The sequence below is a fragment of the Macrotis lagotis genome, chromosome X (assembly GCF_037893015.1).
Source record: "Macrotis lagotis isolate mMagLag1 chromosome X, bilby.v1.9.chrom.fasta, whole genome shotgun sequence".
NCBI lineage: Eukaryota > Metazoa > Chordata > Mammalia > Peramelemorphia > Peramelidae > Macrotis > Macrotis lagotis.
Genome location: NC_133666.1, coordinates 177,655,823 through 177,672,923, shown reverse-complemented (window position 1 = coordinate 177,672,923; position 17,101 = coordinate 177,655,823). Strand labels below are relative to the sequence as shown.

Here is a 17,101-nt window from a genome sequence, read left to right as displayed (position 1 = left end):
ATCAAAATAATTGTCAATGATTGGATTTTTTTCTTTTGTTATTTGCTCATTTTCTCAATCTATGACTTGATTTTAGCTATTTGTTAAGGCGGAGCTCAGCTTCCAGGATGGAGGACACACTCCCAAACTTGTAACAACTGTTTTCAGGAATATTTCTCCCTTCCTGAGTCCTTCAAGTTCTCAATTCCTCCAATGTTTTATGAGAGGCTATGACTACTTTCCTGACCTGCACTCTGGTCTGTGAATGACCACAAACACTGCTTTCTGCCATGAAACCATAGAGAGAGTCCCTGCTTTGCTGCAAGCATTAAGCTCTATTTTTCTCCTCCTTTCCAGAGCCTGGGACCCCAGACTGGGATCTGGGTCTGAGTATGGCAAAGCAACAGAGTCCTGCCTCAGGGATAGTAAAGAGAAGTTTGCAATCACCTCAACCCCCAATCTCTGGGTTGAGCATACTGGAAGCAGTTGCTGTGTGGCTCCCTGCCAGGTATCTCCCTAGGTTTGCTTCTGGTCCCCTGGGGCCAGATCTTCATTGAAACCTGTGTTGAACTGGGCTCCCTTTTCATTCTGGTGTGGCAGAATTTTAGTACTGACCCTCCTGGGCTAAGAAGTAGGGAAACCACCATAGCTTCCTTGGACCCAGGTGCCCCATAGTCTGTTCCTGAATAACTGGAGCTCATTTGCTCCAGTACAGGAGGTTGGATGGCACTGAAGGCCTTTTCTAATCCCAAAGTAATAGATCATTCCTATGAATCTTCCACATTTTCTTGGTTTGGAAAGTTGCTTCATTCAATCTTTTTTGTGGATTCTGTCACTCTAGAATTTAGTAAGAATCAATATTTAAAGGTATTTGGAGTGGTTTGGGGGAGAACTCATAGGGGTCACTGTCTTTACTACACCAACTTGTGTCTGCCTCCTTTTTAAATCTTTTTTTGGGGGTTCTTTCAGAAGAACATTTTTGGATTTGAGACCAATTCCTAATATTTGATATCTTAATGTCTAATTATTAGGCATTCCTGATACATTGCAAGATTACCTGGAAATGTTATATACTGAAACCATTCAGATTTCTGTTTTGACACTATTTCCTAGCATGTGAAGCCAGGTGATGTTCAAAAGTTCAATCACTCTGTTTCATCTCATTAGCAACTCTACCATTTTCAAGTCATGGTTAGGCCAACAAATGGAGCCACTAGGAGTCACAGGGGTTAGAACACTTGCCTTGTGGTCAGGAGGAGAGGAGTTCTAACCCAGCCTCAGATTCTTGCCACTTACTTGTTGTGTGACCTTGGGTAAGTCACTTAAACTTGATTGTCTTTCATCCAGGATCCTCTCCAATCATTCTGATTCAAATCTGGTCACTGGACCCTGATGACTCTGGAGGAGAAAGTGAGACTGGTAACTTAGCTCAGTATCCCCTCACTCTAATCCAATTTATGTGCTTGTCATGGCATCACCTTCCCCTGATGTCATGGGCTTTGAGAAGGAAGAACAAACACCAAGGTCAACATATCCCTGAGTTCTGCATAGATCTGAGAGGATTCTTTAAAGGATGTCATAAATGTAGGATTAGAGGATATACCCAAATCTAAGATGTTTGGGACACTAAATGCACAGATATTTATGAACTTAATGATTCATATATGACTAAATATTTATGTTTATGTCTTCAGCTTTATCTAAGGCTAATCCTGTTAATACATATTTATAGATGGATATAGTAATAAATTAACAGATAAATAAGAGATGAGAGAGAGAGAGAGAGAGAGAGAGAGAGAGAGAGAGAGAGAGAATAGGATGGACAAAGGAACACAGTTATTAATCCTAATTGTGAATGTAAATGCTAGAAACTTATCCATCAAATGGAAGCAGATAGCAGAACGGAATAAAAAATCCCTATCTGACAAGATGTTGTTTAGAAGAAAGACATTTGAAGCAGAGAGAAACACAGGCTAAAAATAGGTAATTAGAACAAAATGTATTTTGCTTCAGCTAATGTTTAAAAAAAGGAGGAGGGGTGGCTAGGTGACACAGTGTCAGGAGTATCTGAGTTCAAGTCCAGCCTCAGACACTTAATAATTACCCAGCTGTGTGGCCTTGGGCAAGCAACTTAACCCCATTGCCTTGCAAAAAGACTAAAGAAATATTTTAAAAAATAAATAAATAAAAGAGGTACTTAACATGAAAAACTGTATTGTCCTTCAAAGAAAAGTTTAAAGCTTATGTTGGAAAATATCAGATAGCATTTATCAATTTTCCATGTCATTAACTGAAAACAATGTTAATTTGTTTTAAATCATCATTAGATTTCACAGAGTAGGTGACAATCCCTTAACTATATATGTGTTGTAAAGATCACTAGGATCTTTTCCATCCTTATCAAATAATACAGTACTAAACTCTCTTTTCAAGCAACAAATAGATTTTCATGTCAAGATTTAACAAAGATAATCAGTTCTTAATGTGATTTGTGACTAATCTAACTTTAGGTAGTAACCCTGGAACTTTATACCTGGGTCTTGCATGTCTCCTAGATTTTGCCCAAATTCTTTTCAGGATTATTATTGGAAAAGATACTAAAGAATAACATTTCAAAGATTTAGGTGATTGCATTACCAAATAAATCAAAATTTCATGCTATAGCTTGTTTATAACAAGTGTTTGATATTTTTGGATGGTATTATTGTGTTTTGCATTTCTTGTTTTGCTTCTTATTATGCATAATAAAGGATTATTACCAAATCTGAGGGAAATGCCATTAATTGCACCATTTTTAATTACTTATGCAGAACTACATTTTCAGAGATATTGGCTTATCTCTATGACACATTATGCTTCACAGTGTTGATGCCTAGCACCAGTAACAGGGAAACCTTCACTTTTTTGATATCTTACCAACATGGAGGCTTAAAGGTGTTCTTCCACAGATTCTTCTCCAAAGTTCTTAGAGGCACAAATGATTCCTTAGTGCTGATCTTGTATGATACAATCAAAGAGTTGTTAAGCATTACCCCTGGAGAAAGTTCATGAAAATAATTGGCATGAATATTTAGATTCCTTGTCATGAGCACATATTATGGGGCTAACATTTGTATCATTGTTGGATGGCTATTACATATCAACATTTTATAAAATTACTAAGACCGCTCTGATCGTTTTCAAGGATTTCAATACTTTTGGTTAGATTGTAACATTTCTTAGAAGTATTTTGCTTTTTCCTCAATGGTAACAGATACTATTTCTGTCAGTATAAAAGGTTTTTTTTAATTTTTTTCTTTAGGGGTGGCTAGGTGGCCTGATGGATAGAACACCGGCCCTGGGTTCAAATCCAGTTTCAGACACTTAATAATTACCTAGCTGTGTGGCCTTGGGCAAACCACTTAATCCCATTTGCCTTGCAAAAAAAACTCGAAAAAAAAGAAAGTAGGCAAAATAATCATGTTCTCAGACAAAGCAAAACTAGATTAATCTAATTAAAAGAGACAACCAGGAAAGCTCTATTTTATCAAAAGTAAATAATATCAATCCTAACCAAAAAGGCAATGGTAGAGAATGAATGGTAAAGAATGATAGAATGGTAGAGAACAAAAATTCTTAAAGGAAAATTTAAATGTTATAGGACAAAATAGACTATAAATCTACATTAGGGTCAGAGTTTCAACTTTCTGCTCTCATAACTTGGTAAATCTAATCAAGATATAAGAAGAATGAAGGTAAAAAAGGTAAATTTAATATTAGAAAAATAAGTCATGATAGAACTTTGGAGAAAATTGAATGAAAATAAAAAGAATTATACCATTTTCTAAGGGGTACATGAGACTGAAAAAACTGACTGAGTAATAGGCATGAAAAACTGTTGTGTCCCAATTCGGATATCTTATGTTGAGTCCCTTCCTGGAGTCCCTCAATCTTCCCTAGACAAGCCCTGAAGGGGAAGGAGACAAGGAAGACAAGGATGATAAGTTCTTTGAGATCCCCTAGTACTCCAAGGTCTCCAAGTACTCCATTTATTGAACCAAATACCAGTGCTTAAATATCCATCCCAGTCTCTAATCCACTCTCTGTGGCACTTAGGAAAATAAGACTCTGGTACTCAAGGACACCAGAAGATGATAGTTTACAGTGCTCCCACATACAACAGTCCCTAACATATCCCCCTTCTTGTCTTTTTGTGAAAAAAAATTATTGCATAATTGATACCCCATGAGTTGTAAATAAAAGTTCAAAAACAGTATAAACAATAGTAAAAACCAATATTCCCAAATTCCTTGAAATACATTTTATCCCCAGCTTACAAAGATTACAAAGTTTTTTTTTCTTTTGCCAACAAAAATACTTTCAAAGCAATTAAATTCAAAATCCAAGCTAAAAGATTAACTTTTAACTTTACCTATTTCAGAGTTTAGACACTAAAACAAACACAGAAAACAATTCTCTTGTACCATATTTACCAAGCTGATATTGATACCCTAGCCAGTACTAGATCTCAGAATAAGGAAACATTTCCCCACCTCTCTAGGCCAGTAGAGAGATATAAAATGCCCTATAGCTGTCCAAATATACACATACACACATAACCAATGAAGACCAGTCAACAGAAATATAAGCCACAGGCACAGACTTCATTTGAATGACAAAATACAAATTTCCCAATTCCAGAAAAAATCTTCTTCCCCTTTTTTCTCTACTAATTAACCATGAAGTTTCCCAATCAATAACCTTTATTTTGAGACATGGGTTTGAGTTTTAAAGTTCCAAAAAGAAAGCTTTCCATTCTCCCTTGCCCTTCCCTCTGCAGAGGGTTGGAATGGCAGAGAAAACATTTGAAATTTCTTAAGATGTTGACAGTACAATCTGGAATTGTTGCACCTGATGAACAGCAGTCAACACCATTAAGGAGAATGAAATTCATCATCAGTGTCAAGGTCCACATCAGAGTCTGCATCAGGGTCCATGTCAGCAGAGAAAGGTCTCTGCAACTCTTCACAGTTCCAGTGGCCCAGGTCGTACCCAGGGTGCATGTGGTCAATCAGGCAGCAGGGGCCAAAATGAATGGCAAGCAGGTTCTCCATATTCCATTCATGGCACTGGTGCTCATTGGCAGACTACTGTCTGAAGAAGCTTCATCCCCTGAGGCACTGCCGCAGAGACTCTAGTTCCCACTGATTCCTCAAAGCTGAATACAATTTGTCTTTTAACTTTCACTTTACACCTTCTTGATTAAAATCAGCCGCCCAGTAACAAATCAACCTGTTACTTTCTCCAGAGTCCTCTGCTCTGGGATGTCACCTGGTTCTCTTGCTTGTATCTGCTGTTTCCTTATTCCAGACTTCACTCAGATAACTCCACCTTCTTGTCCCTGTTCTGGTACCAATATGTTGAGTCCCTTTCTGGACTCCCTCAATCTTTGCCTAGGTGAGCTTTGAAGGGGCGGGAGACAAGGAAGACAAGGATGACAAGTTCTCCGAGATCCCCAAGTACTCTGTTTATTCACCAAAACACAAGTGCTGAAATATAACTTCCCAGTCTCTAATTCACTACCACTCCCATGGCATTTAGTAAAACAAGGCTCTAGTGCTCAAGGGCACCAAGTGATGAAGGTTCACAGTACTCCCATACACAATAGTCCTTAACAAAAAAACCTCACAAATCAACGAAGAAAAGCAGAAATATTGCATGTATCATTTTCAAATCATAATTCAATAAAAGTTACATCCAAAACTGGACATCAAAAGTAGTCTAAATGAATTGGAAACTAAATAACCTAATCCTAAAGAATGAGTGGGAAAAAGAATAAATTATAGAAGAACCAGTACTCTGACTCTTTGCAGATGTCATGATGTAATAACTAGAGAATCTTTAAAAACCATCTAAAAATATATCAGAAACAATTAGCATCTTTAGCAAAGTCACAGGATACGAAATAAACCCTCATAATCCTCAGCATTTCTATATATTACTAGGAAAATACAGCAGCAAGAGCTAGAAAGAGAAATTCCATTCAAAGTAACCAGATAATATAAAATATTTGGAAGCCAAAGCAAGCACAGAAGCTCTATGAAAACAACTTCAAAATAATTTTTACACAAATAAAATGAGATTTAAATAACTGGGCAAATGTCAGCTACTCAAGGATAGGCCAAGCTAATATAATAAAAATGATAATTGTCCCTAATTAAACTGCTTATTTAGTACCCTACCAATAAAATTCCAAAAAAATACTTTAATGAACTAGAAAAAAATTGTAAGTAAATTCATATGGAGAAATAAAATGTCATGAATTGGGGATTTAATGTAAAAAATGCAAAAGAAGGTGGCTTAGCCCTACCAGATCTAAAATTATACTATAAAGCATCAGTAATCAAAACTGTCTCATATTGGCTAAGAAATAAAGTGGTAGATCAGTGGAATATAGTAGGTGCAAAAGAGACAGCCAGAAATGATTATAGAAATCTACTGTTTGATAAATTCAGAGTCCAGCTATTGGAATAAAAATTCTCTCTTCAATAAAAACTGTTGAGATATTTAGAAGTTAGTATGGTAGAAACTCGGATTAGACAAGCATCTCACACCCTATTCCAAGATAAGATAAAAATGGGTACAGGATTTAGACATAAAAGACAATATTATAAGCAAACTTGGAGATCAAGGAATAGTTTACCTGTCAGATTTATGGAAAGGCAAGCAGTTTATGTATGACCAAGGAAGAGATGGAGAACATCATTAAAAACAAACTAGATAATTTTGATTACATGAAATTAAAACAAGATTTTGCATAAACAAAACCACTATAACCAAGATCAAAAGAAATGCAGCAAATTGGGAAACAATTTTTACTAGTATTTCTGAAAAAAGACTAACTTCTAAATTATATAAAGAGCTGAGTCAAATTTATGAGAAAAAATTCCCCAATTGAAAAATGGTTAAAGGCTATTCAGAGGCAATTTACAGATGAGAAAATCAAAGCAATCCATAATCATATGAAAAATTACTCAAAAATTTGCTTATTAGAGAAATGTAAATTAAAGCATCTGTGAGGTATCACTTCATACTTCTCAGTCTGACCAATATGACCAGAACGGACAGTGATCAATGTAGGAAAGAATGTGGGAAATCTGGGATACTAATACATTGCTGGTTGAGCTGTGAATCCATTCAACCTTTCTGTAGAGCAATTTGGAATTACACCCAAAGGGCAATAAAAATGTGCATACCCTTTGATATATCATTACCATACTTGGTCTATCCCTGAAGAGATCATGAACAAGGTAAAAACACTACTTGTACAAATATATTCAAAGCACCTCTCTTTGTGGTGACAAAGAATTGGAAATTGAGTGAATGTCCATCAATTGGGGAATGGCTGAAAAAATTGTGGTATATCTATGCTAAGGAACACTATTGTTCTATTAGAAAGCAGGAGGGATGGGAATTCAGGGAAACCTGGAAAGATTTGCTTGAAATAATTCTGAGTGAGATGAGCAGAACCAGAAGAACATTGTACACCATAACAGCAATATGGGGTTGATGATCAATCTAAAAGGACTTGCTCATTTCATCAGTGCAACAATCAGGGACAATTTTAGGGTATCTGAGTTGGAGAATGCCATCTGTATCCAGGAAAGAATTGTGGAGTTTAAACAAAAACCAAAGACTATTACTAATAATTTTAAAAATGTTATTTTTAAATATAATTTTGCTATCTCTTATATTTTATTTTTTTTCCTTTAACATATAATTTTTCTCTCAACACATTCAATTTTAATCATTGTATAGTATAGCATGGAAACAATGTAAAGAATATCTATGGGGATTGGGGGAGGGTAGTGAGATTAGGGGAGAAATTGAAAAATTCAATAAAAATAAAAATAATGATAAAAAAGAACAAATCATAGAAATAATAACTAATTTCATTATTTAGATTGGAAGCAAAAAAACAACAATTCTAAATTTTTGGAATGTAGTATAAGCAGAAAAGGGGAAATATATATATATATAAGTATATACTTACATATATATAATCTTAATGCTTACACTCATAAAATAGAGAAAGAATAAAAGAATTAGTCATTCAAGTAAGAAAGATTAAAAATAAGTTAAAAATCTCTAATTAAATATAAAATAATAAATTCTAAAAATTCTTGGAAAGTAATGAAATTGAAAGTAAGTTATTAGACTAATAAATAGAACTAATGGCTAGTTTTATGAAGCACAATAAAATATAATGTTGATTTAAAAAAGGAAAGAGTATAAAATTACCAATATTAAAAATGAAAAAGGATGAATTCACACCAATGGAGAGGGAAAATTAAAGCAAATATTTGGAGATATTTTATCAAATTATATTCAAATAAATTTAGCAATCTAAGTAAAATAAATATTTGTAAAAATAAAAATTGCACAAATTTGTAGAACAGGTAAAGTATCCTTAAATGACACTATCTTAGGGAAAAAAATGAAAATATATGAATGTGTTGTCCTAGAGAATATTTCACTTAGATGATTTCACAAGTTAAATATTTATAGAAAAATTGATTCCAATATCTTCATTACATATATGTACATAAGTGTGTATATATGAAATGGAAAAAATAAGCAAAAGAGGAACTTTAATAAATTCCTTTCCAGCACAAATATTTCTAACCCAAAGTCAGAAAAGGTAAAACAGAAAAAGAAGACTGCAAAAGAATACTGATGCAAAAAAATTAATTAGAATGAAATGACAAGATGAGATTTATACCAGAAGCACAGAACTGATCAAATATTAGGAAATTGACATATTTGACAATATAAATAAAAATATGTGCCTAACTTAATAGATGGAGGAAAAAATTTTGACAATTATAAATTATCAATGAAAAGCTTAAGAATTAATGGATAAGTATAAATGATAAGTAATAATTATTTTAACTACCCTTTAGCATATCAGAAGAGATAGAAAGTGATATTACAGCTACAATAAATGTAAATAAAATAAAATAATTAGATGTCTACATGCAAACATAAATATCATAAAATAAATGAGCACAATCGGAAAACATTTTTTTTTACCCAAATGAAGTCAATTCAAACAACTGGAGAAATATTCATTTTTGTGTGTATATGAAGCCAATATAATTAAAATGAGAATTTTACCATAATTAACTTACTTTTTTACTGTCATATCAATCGATTAATATTAGAAACATGTTAAAATAGGAAAATAATTTTAAAAGTTCAGTAAAGTATTGACCTTTATAAAAAGGTCAGTAATATCATGGGAATTAATGAAAAAAGAAAAAAGAAAGATAGTAAACTTTTAGCTCCGGCTAGCAAAATATATTAAAAAGAGATTATTATCATAACAATTTGGTACTGTCTAAGCAATCAATTAATGGTTGAGTTGAAATAGAGTTACTAAACAATATACAGTAGTAAATGACCACAGTAACTTAGTCTTTCAAGAATGCAAATATTTAAGCTTTTGTTACAAGAATTCACTATTTGAAAAATAGTGCTGGGAAAATCAGAAAACATTTTGGCACAATCTAAGTAAAGATCAATATTTTACCATATATTACAATAACAGAGTAAAATGTGTGCATGATTTAGACATATATGATGATATTATATGTAAATTAGGATATCATACAGGATTTATCCTGTTAAAACTTTGAAAAAGGGAAAAAATTATGATTAAACAAGACATGCAAAGCATTATGAGATAGAAAATGGATATTTTCATTGATTTTTATTAGGTAATGTTTTTTATTTTAAATTCATTTTTTACCTCCCAACTTAAGATAGACCAGATTAGAAGCAAAGCAGAAAACTTGGGAAAAATCTTTACTGTATATTTCTTTCATAAATGACTCATTTCTCAAATCTATAGAGAACTGATTAAAATCTATTTTATCTTTTTATTTGGCATTTTCTAATACCCAAATTTGACAGAAAAACAATTTTGTCATTTGTCTTTAAAGTTTTCAATTCTTTCCCTTTTTTTATGTCATGACCTCCTCATTACGAAAGCAATACTATGTTATAAATGTCTAGCTATGCACAACATTGCCAAAACAGTCATGTTGTGAAAGAAAACATCCCCAAAATAAAAAGTAACCTCAAGAAAAATCAAATTTAAAAAGCATGATTCAATTTGTATTCACATACAATCAGCTGTTTTTCATCCCCACTTTAGTCATAAGTCCTTTAGAGTTGTCTTGGATCACTCTGTTGCTAAGTTAAATTATTCACCGCTGATCATCTTCTTACTGTTTACACAGTACATTTCACTTTGCATCATCTCATGTAAATCTAAGTTGTTGTTTTTTCCTAAGAGCATCTTATTCATTATTTCTTATTACAGAATAACATTCCATCATAATCATACAGCACCACTTTTTCAGGCATTCCCAAATGGTTGACATCCCCTCAACTTCCAAGTCCTTCTCATCCAAAAACTTTTACTATACATAATCTTGTACATATAGGTCCTTTTCTTTTTGTTTTATGTCTTTTTGATGGGATATTAATATTACTATTTCAAAGGGTAAGCATGGCTTTATATTACTTTGGGTAAAGGTCCAAATTGCTTTATAGAATGTTTGAATCAGTTCACAACAACACCAACGATGCATTAATGTCTCATTTTTTCCTATATCACTTCCAATAATTGCCATTTCCCTTTTCAGTTTATTAATCTTTAATAGATATAAGATAGCACCTTAGAAATGCTTCAATTTGCATTTCTACAGTTGATTATGAGTTATAAATTTTTAAATATGTTAATAGATAACATTGATAAACTTTTTGATCATTTATCATTTGGGGATGCTTATTTTTTACAAATTTGACTCAGTTCTCTATATGTTTGAGAAAAGTAAGAAAAACTTGCTTCAAAAATTTTTCCCAGTTATTATTCCTAATTTTATTTCCCTCCATCTTCTCCTCTGGTTTCCATTTATTCTCTTTTCTCTCAAATTCAAAATCTTTCAGAAAAAAATATGAAATTGGTCTTAGATTTTAAAAATCAAGTAAGAAAGATAGAGGAGGGCAGCTATAAAGCGATTTGTGTTTTGCCTCTGACTATCCTTCCCCCAATCTGTCCCTATTTTATCACTCCCAACTTTTCTCTTATCCTCTTCCCCTTCTACTTCCTATATGATAAGAGAGATTTCTATTCCCAGTTGAGTATATTAGTTCCTCTTTGAATCAATTCCGATGACAGTAAGTCTCATTAACTTCTCTTGAAATCCCCCCAAACCACTCCACTATAAAAACTTTTTCTCACTTCTTTCATGTGAGATGTTACCACATTCTACTTTCCCTTTCCATTTCTCCTAGTACGTTCCTCTCTCTTACTCCTTAATTGTATTTTATATATAATATTTCTTCATATTCAACTCATACTTGTTCCCCGTAGTTAAGTTATATGTACTACTAATTATGAGAATGTTTTTTATGAGTTAGTTTCCCAAGGAGGAATATCAATAGTGCAACATCATTAAATCTCTATGATTTTCTTTTTCCTGCTAACTTTTTATGCTTCTCTTGAGTTTTGTATTTGAAGACCAAAGTATCTGTTCACTTTTTCATTAGGAAAGTTTGAAAATCTTCCCTTACACTGAATCTCCCTCTTTTTCTCCTGAAAGAGTATGCTCAATTTTGCTGGATGATTTATTCTTGGTTGTAATCTAAACAATTTTAATATCTGAAGTGTCATACTCCAAACTCTATGTTCCTTTGATATGGCAGTTATTAAATATTGTGTTATCCTTACTGTGTTTTTTTGATTCTTGAATTGTTTCATTCTAACTGCTTGCTATGTTTTTCTCTCTGATATGGAACCTCTGGAATTTGTCTATAATAGTCCTGGGAGTTTTCATTCAGAGATCTCTTTCAAGAAGTGATTAGTAGATTCCTTCAATATTTATTTTACCTTATGGGTCTAGAATATTAGGGCATATTTCCTTGTTGATTTCTTGAAAGATTACGTCTAGGTTCTTTTTTTATGACTTTCAGTTAGTTTAATAATTTCAAACTTATCTCCTTTGACTTATTTTCCAGTTCAGATGTTTATCCAATGAAATATTTCACATTGCCTTCTATTTTTGTTTATTTGTTTTTTATAGTTTTTCTTACTTCTTCTATTGTCATTAGTGTCCATTTGCTAATTTCTAATTTTTAAGACATAATTTTCTTCAGTGAGATTGTGTACACCCTGTTCCATTTTTATCAAATATATTAAGTAGTTTTAAATTTTCTTCAGTGAATTTCTGTGCCTCTTTTTACATTTGATTAATTCTACTTTTATGGAATTCTTATCCTCATAGACTTATGGTACCTCTATTATCATTTGACCTGGTCTGGTTTTTAAGGTGTTATTCTCTTCAGCATTTTTTGTGTCTTTTTTTTACCAAGTTGCTGATTCTTTTCATGATTTTCTTGCATCATTCTCATTTCTCTTCCCATTTGTTCCCTCTATCTTTCTTTACTTTTTTTTAGATTTGGCAAGGCAATGGGGTTAAATGGCTTGCCTAAGGCCACACAGCTAAGTAATTATTAAGTGTCTGATACAAGATTTGAACTTAGATACTCATGACTCCAGAGCTCCACCTAGCTGCTCCTCCTCTATCTTTCTTACTTGATTTTCAAAATCCTTTTTGAGTTCTTCCATGGTCTAAGACCAGTTCATATTTTTTCAGAAAGATTTTGAATTTGGGATCTTTGACTTTGTCATCTTTGTGAATACAAGCACTCTTTTATGCCCTGGAATTTTGATTAAGTTCTCTGCTCCTAATGACAATAAGCTCTAATGTTATATTGCTCCTGTTCTCAATGGAACTGGCACCAGAACTAAGATCCAGATCTGATTATGGACAAAGCAACAGAGTACTGTCTTAGTGAAGCAAGCATAACCCTATAATCCCTTTCAAACCAGTTGTTTGCTCCTCTTATTATCTGTGGGTTGAAACCACTAGAAGTGCTGTGGCGGCTGCTGATGATGATTAAGTGATTTCCAAGATATGCTCTGGGTTTATTGGGGCTTTGTATTGGTATAGTTTGCAGTGAAGCGTATTACATTTTCAACCAGGTGCAAAAGACATTTCTTACTGATCTTCTAAGTTGTCTTAGGGCTGAAAACTTTTCTCCCTGTCATTTTATGGGTCCTGCCACTCGAGTTTTTATAGAATAATTATTTAGCTGTATTTGAAAGGATTTGTGGAGATCTCAGACAAGTCTTTGACTTTTCTCTTGAACCCTGCCTCTGTCTCTTGAATAAATTCAAATTTATAAAAATACATATCATTTCACAGTTGGTAAATACTCAAAAGATGGGAATAGACAGTTTTAAAGTGATGCAATAAATGTCACTGGAGTCATATAAAATGTTCTGAATTACTTATTAAATGAATACAGATTGAAACAATTCTAATGTATCATCTTACACCTATCAGATTGACTAATATCATAGAAAAGCAAAATTCAAAATATTAGAGAGGATATGGGAAAATTTATACACTAATATCGATAGTGAAGTTGTTAACTGATTCAACAATTACAGAAAATAATTTGAAACTATCCTCAAAGGGAAATAAAATTATTTGATCCAGCAACACCATTATAACACCTGTTTCTCAGAGGGAAAAAAAAGTGGTAGTAGCAAAGAACTGAGACCAGTTAGGGACTGGCTGAACTACTTCTGGGATATGATGAGAACACTTCCCGCTAGTAGCTATGAAGTCAATTGAAGCAGGTGCTGTGGAGTACTTATAGGTTGCTAAGACATCTAAGACACTAAGATCATTCACTATACTTAGAGTCATCACCAGTTGTGTTTCCTCTGTCTTCCCACATTGTATTATGATGACTTTGGAAGGAAGAATAAGGCAGGTGACTTCATGCTTTACTTCACTTAAATACAATTTACACAAACATATATCACCTGTACTTTGCCATTCCTCACAGTCCTATGGCAACTCAAAAGTAACAAAGCAGCAGTTGCAGATACACTGGGACCTGTAGTCACAACCCTATACATAAGTGGCCCAGAACGTATGATAGTTTCCCACTGAAAGCAGCAGTGAGATTTGGCAGCCCCCTGGGTAACTGAGCACCCGTTCTAAGGATCACACTGCTCACATGCTGATGTGAAGAAGGGGCTGGAAAAGGGTGCCAAAAGTAATTTGCTTAGCCAACCAGATGGAGATCCCACAGTGCAGATGAGACACTGAAAAATCTACAAAAACTTCTTCAAAGCAGATTTCACTTACCATCAGTTTATGGAATGTGCACACATGCATGGACAACACAAGATCCAAGAGAGCTAAAAGACAAACAGCACATGTTGTAAAAGAACTGAGTAGGTATCACACCCATGTAGCAGCCATAAGTGAAACAAAACTGGCAAATGAAGACTAGTTTCATGAAATCAGAGCTGGATACAAGTTTTTCCTGGAGTGACCATAATGAAGCAGAGTGCCATGAAGTTGGGATAGATTTTGCAATCAAAAATTAATCCAGGCAACATTTTTGAATACCTAACAAAAGAAGTTAAAAACAGATTCATTAGAATGAGATTTCCACTTCCAGGAAAGCATTTTGCCACCACCATCAGTACTTATGCTTCCACCTTGACAAACCCTGATGAAGTCAAAGAAAAAATTTGATGACAATGCAAATACCTTTATCATCAAACAGAATTATCTCATAACTCTGGGTGACTTTAATACTAGAGTAGGCTCAGATTTCCAGAGATGACACAATATGTCCTTGGGAGGAATGGAGTTAGAAATGTCACCAACAACGGCCACCTTCAACTGAAGACTTGAACACTTTATCATCACAAACACCATCTTTCATTTCCCTAAATATAATAAGACTTCCTGGATTCACCCTCATAGCAAACATTGGCAAATAATAGACTATGTGATTGAAAGGAGGAGAGACCAAATGGAAGAGTGACAAAGACATGTGTGATGCAGAGTGTTGGACTGATAACAGATTCATTCTCTCTAAGCTAAATATTCACATTCAACTAAAACTGCAGCCATAAGGCAAAATGACTACAGGTAGAAATGATGTCAAAAAGTTACAGTGTCTCTCTTTTTGTTGGTAACTTGGAGGGAAACCTGAGGCAACACACAGTTGACAATAATAGAGCCAAAAAAAAAGAGTGATCAGTTTTCAGAGATCTCTTGTACAGCCCTTCATTTGTTCATTTGGTACAGAATACTCATAATGGCTGATTTGATGAAACTGATGGGAAAATACAGAAACTACTAAATGAAAAATGAGAATTCCACAGGGTTTACCAGAAGGATTTTTCATCCATTTCTAATAATGAAATTTAAAAATTTCATTTAATTTCATTAAAAGTAAAACATAATTGAAGCTTAGAGAGATGCAGGACTCTTGGTTCAGTAAGAAAGCAGATAAAATTCAGTGTTATGCAGACAGTAACAAAACAAAGTGATTTTATGATGCTCTGAAGGCTAATTAAGACCAAAGATCAATGGTGCATCTCATTTTCTCAGAAATAGGGATGATAAGGAAGATCCTGGAGAAATGGACTGAACTCTTCCAGACTTTGCCAAGCTTGAAAAAATAGTAGCAAAATTCATTTGGAGCAACAAAAGGGGAACTAATGAAAAAAAAAAAAACAATGTAAAGGAAGGTGGCGTAGCTCTAGATCCACCTAGATCTACTATATTTAAACTATACTATAAAGCACAAGTCACCAGCTTGGTACTGGTTAAGAAATAAAGTAATGGATCAGTGGATTAGGACAGGTTCAAAAGAAACCACAGTAGATGACTACATCAATATACTATTTGACAAACTCAAACAAATCAGCTTGTGGAATAAGAACTAAGAACTCACTATTTGACAAAAATTGTTGGGAAAACTGGAAAATAATATGGCAAAAACTTGGCATAGACTCACATCTCATACCCTTTACCAAAATGAAGTCAGCATGGGCACAGGATTTAGACACAATAGACAATAACATGGATAAATTAATAGACCAATAAATAATCTATCTATCAGATCTATGTAAAGGGGATAAATTTATGAAGAAACAAGAATTAGATGATATTATAAACTGAAAAATTAATGATTTTTATTTTATTACATTAAAAAGGGTTTACACTAATAAAATCAATGCTGCCAAAAAATTAGAAGGAAAGCAAAAACCTGGGAAGCAGGCTTCACAACTAGGAATGCTGATAAAGGTTTCATTTCTAATATATATAGAGAATTGCATCAAATTTATAAGATTACAACTCATTCCTCAATTGATAAATGGTCAAAGAATAAGACAAGTTGTGAAATGAAAATATTAAACCTATATAGAATCCTACAAAATTGTTCAAATTGTTATTGGTTTGAGAAATACAAATTAAAACAACAATGAGGTTTCACCTCACAGGTATAAGATTGGCCAAGATGAGAAAAAAGGCAAAATGATCAATGTTGGAGAGGTTGTGGGAAGATTGGGACATTGGTGTTCATTGCTGGTGGAGTTGTCAACAAAGCCAACCATTCTGGAGAGCAATATGCAACTATGCCCAAAGATAAATAAAATTATTCATAGCCTTTGAGCCAGTAATTTCAATTCTAGGTCTAGGCTATATCGAAAAGAAATTATGGAAAAATGGGAAAGGTTTGACATGTTCCAAAATATACATCACATTCTTTTTTGTAGTGGCAAAGGATTGGAATTTGAGGGGATACCCATCAATTGCGAAATGACTAAATAAGTTATGGTACATGAATACTATGGAATATTATTGTTCAGTAAGAAACCATAAATGGTCAGACTCTAGAGAAGTATGGAATGACTTACAGGATTTGATGCTGAGTGAAAGGAGAAGAACTAAGAGAACAATGTACAAAAACATTGTGAGATGATCAACCTTAATGGAAGCATCTCCTATCAGCAGACCAGAGAGCTAGGACAGCTATACTAGACCAGCTAGGCACGATGTTATGCCCATCCAGAGGAATAAAAATAAAACAAAACAAAATTTTAAAAAAAACAACAGCTCTTCAGAATCTGATGAACACTTTATAAAATGATCTTTTATGTATCTCTCTCTCTTAATACTAATTCCTCATA

The 17,101-nt window shown here is 33.5% G+C and overlaps 1 non-coding gene across 1 annotated transcript; it reads right to left on the bottom strand.

Annotated features, from left to right (window-relative positions):
- Positions 1-2,290: 2,290 nt before the first annotated feature.
- On the bottom strand, positions 2,291-2,418 carry LOC141503858 (U6atac minor spliceosomal RNA). Its single transcript, XR_012473150.1, has one exon. It is a non-coding gene; the product is annotated as a U6atac minor spliceosomal RNA (small nuclear RNA).
- Between the last annotated feature and the right edge of the window lie 14,683 nt (positions 2,419-17,101).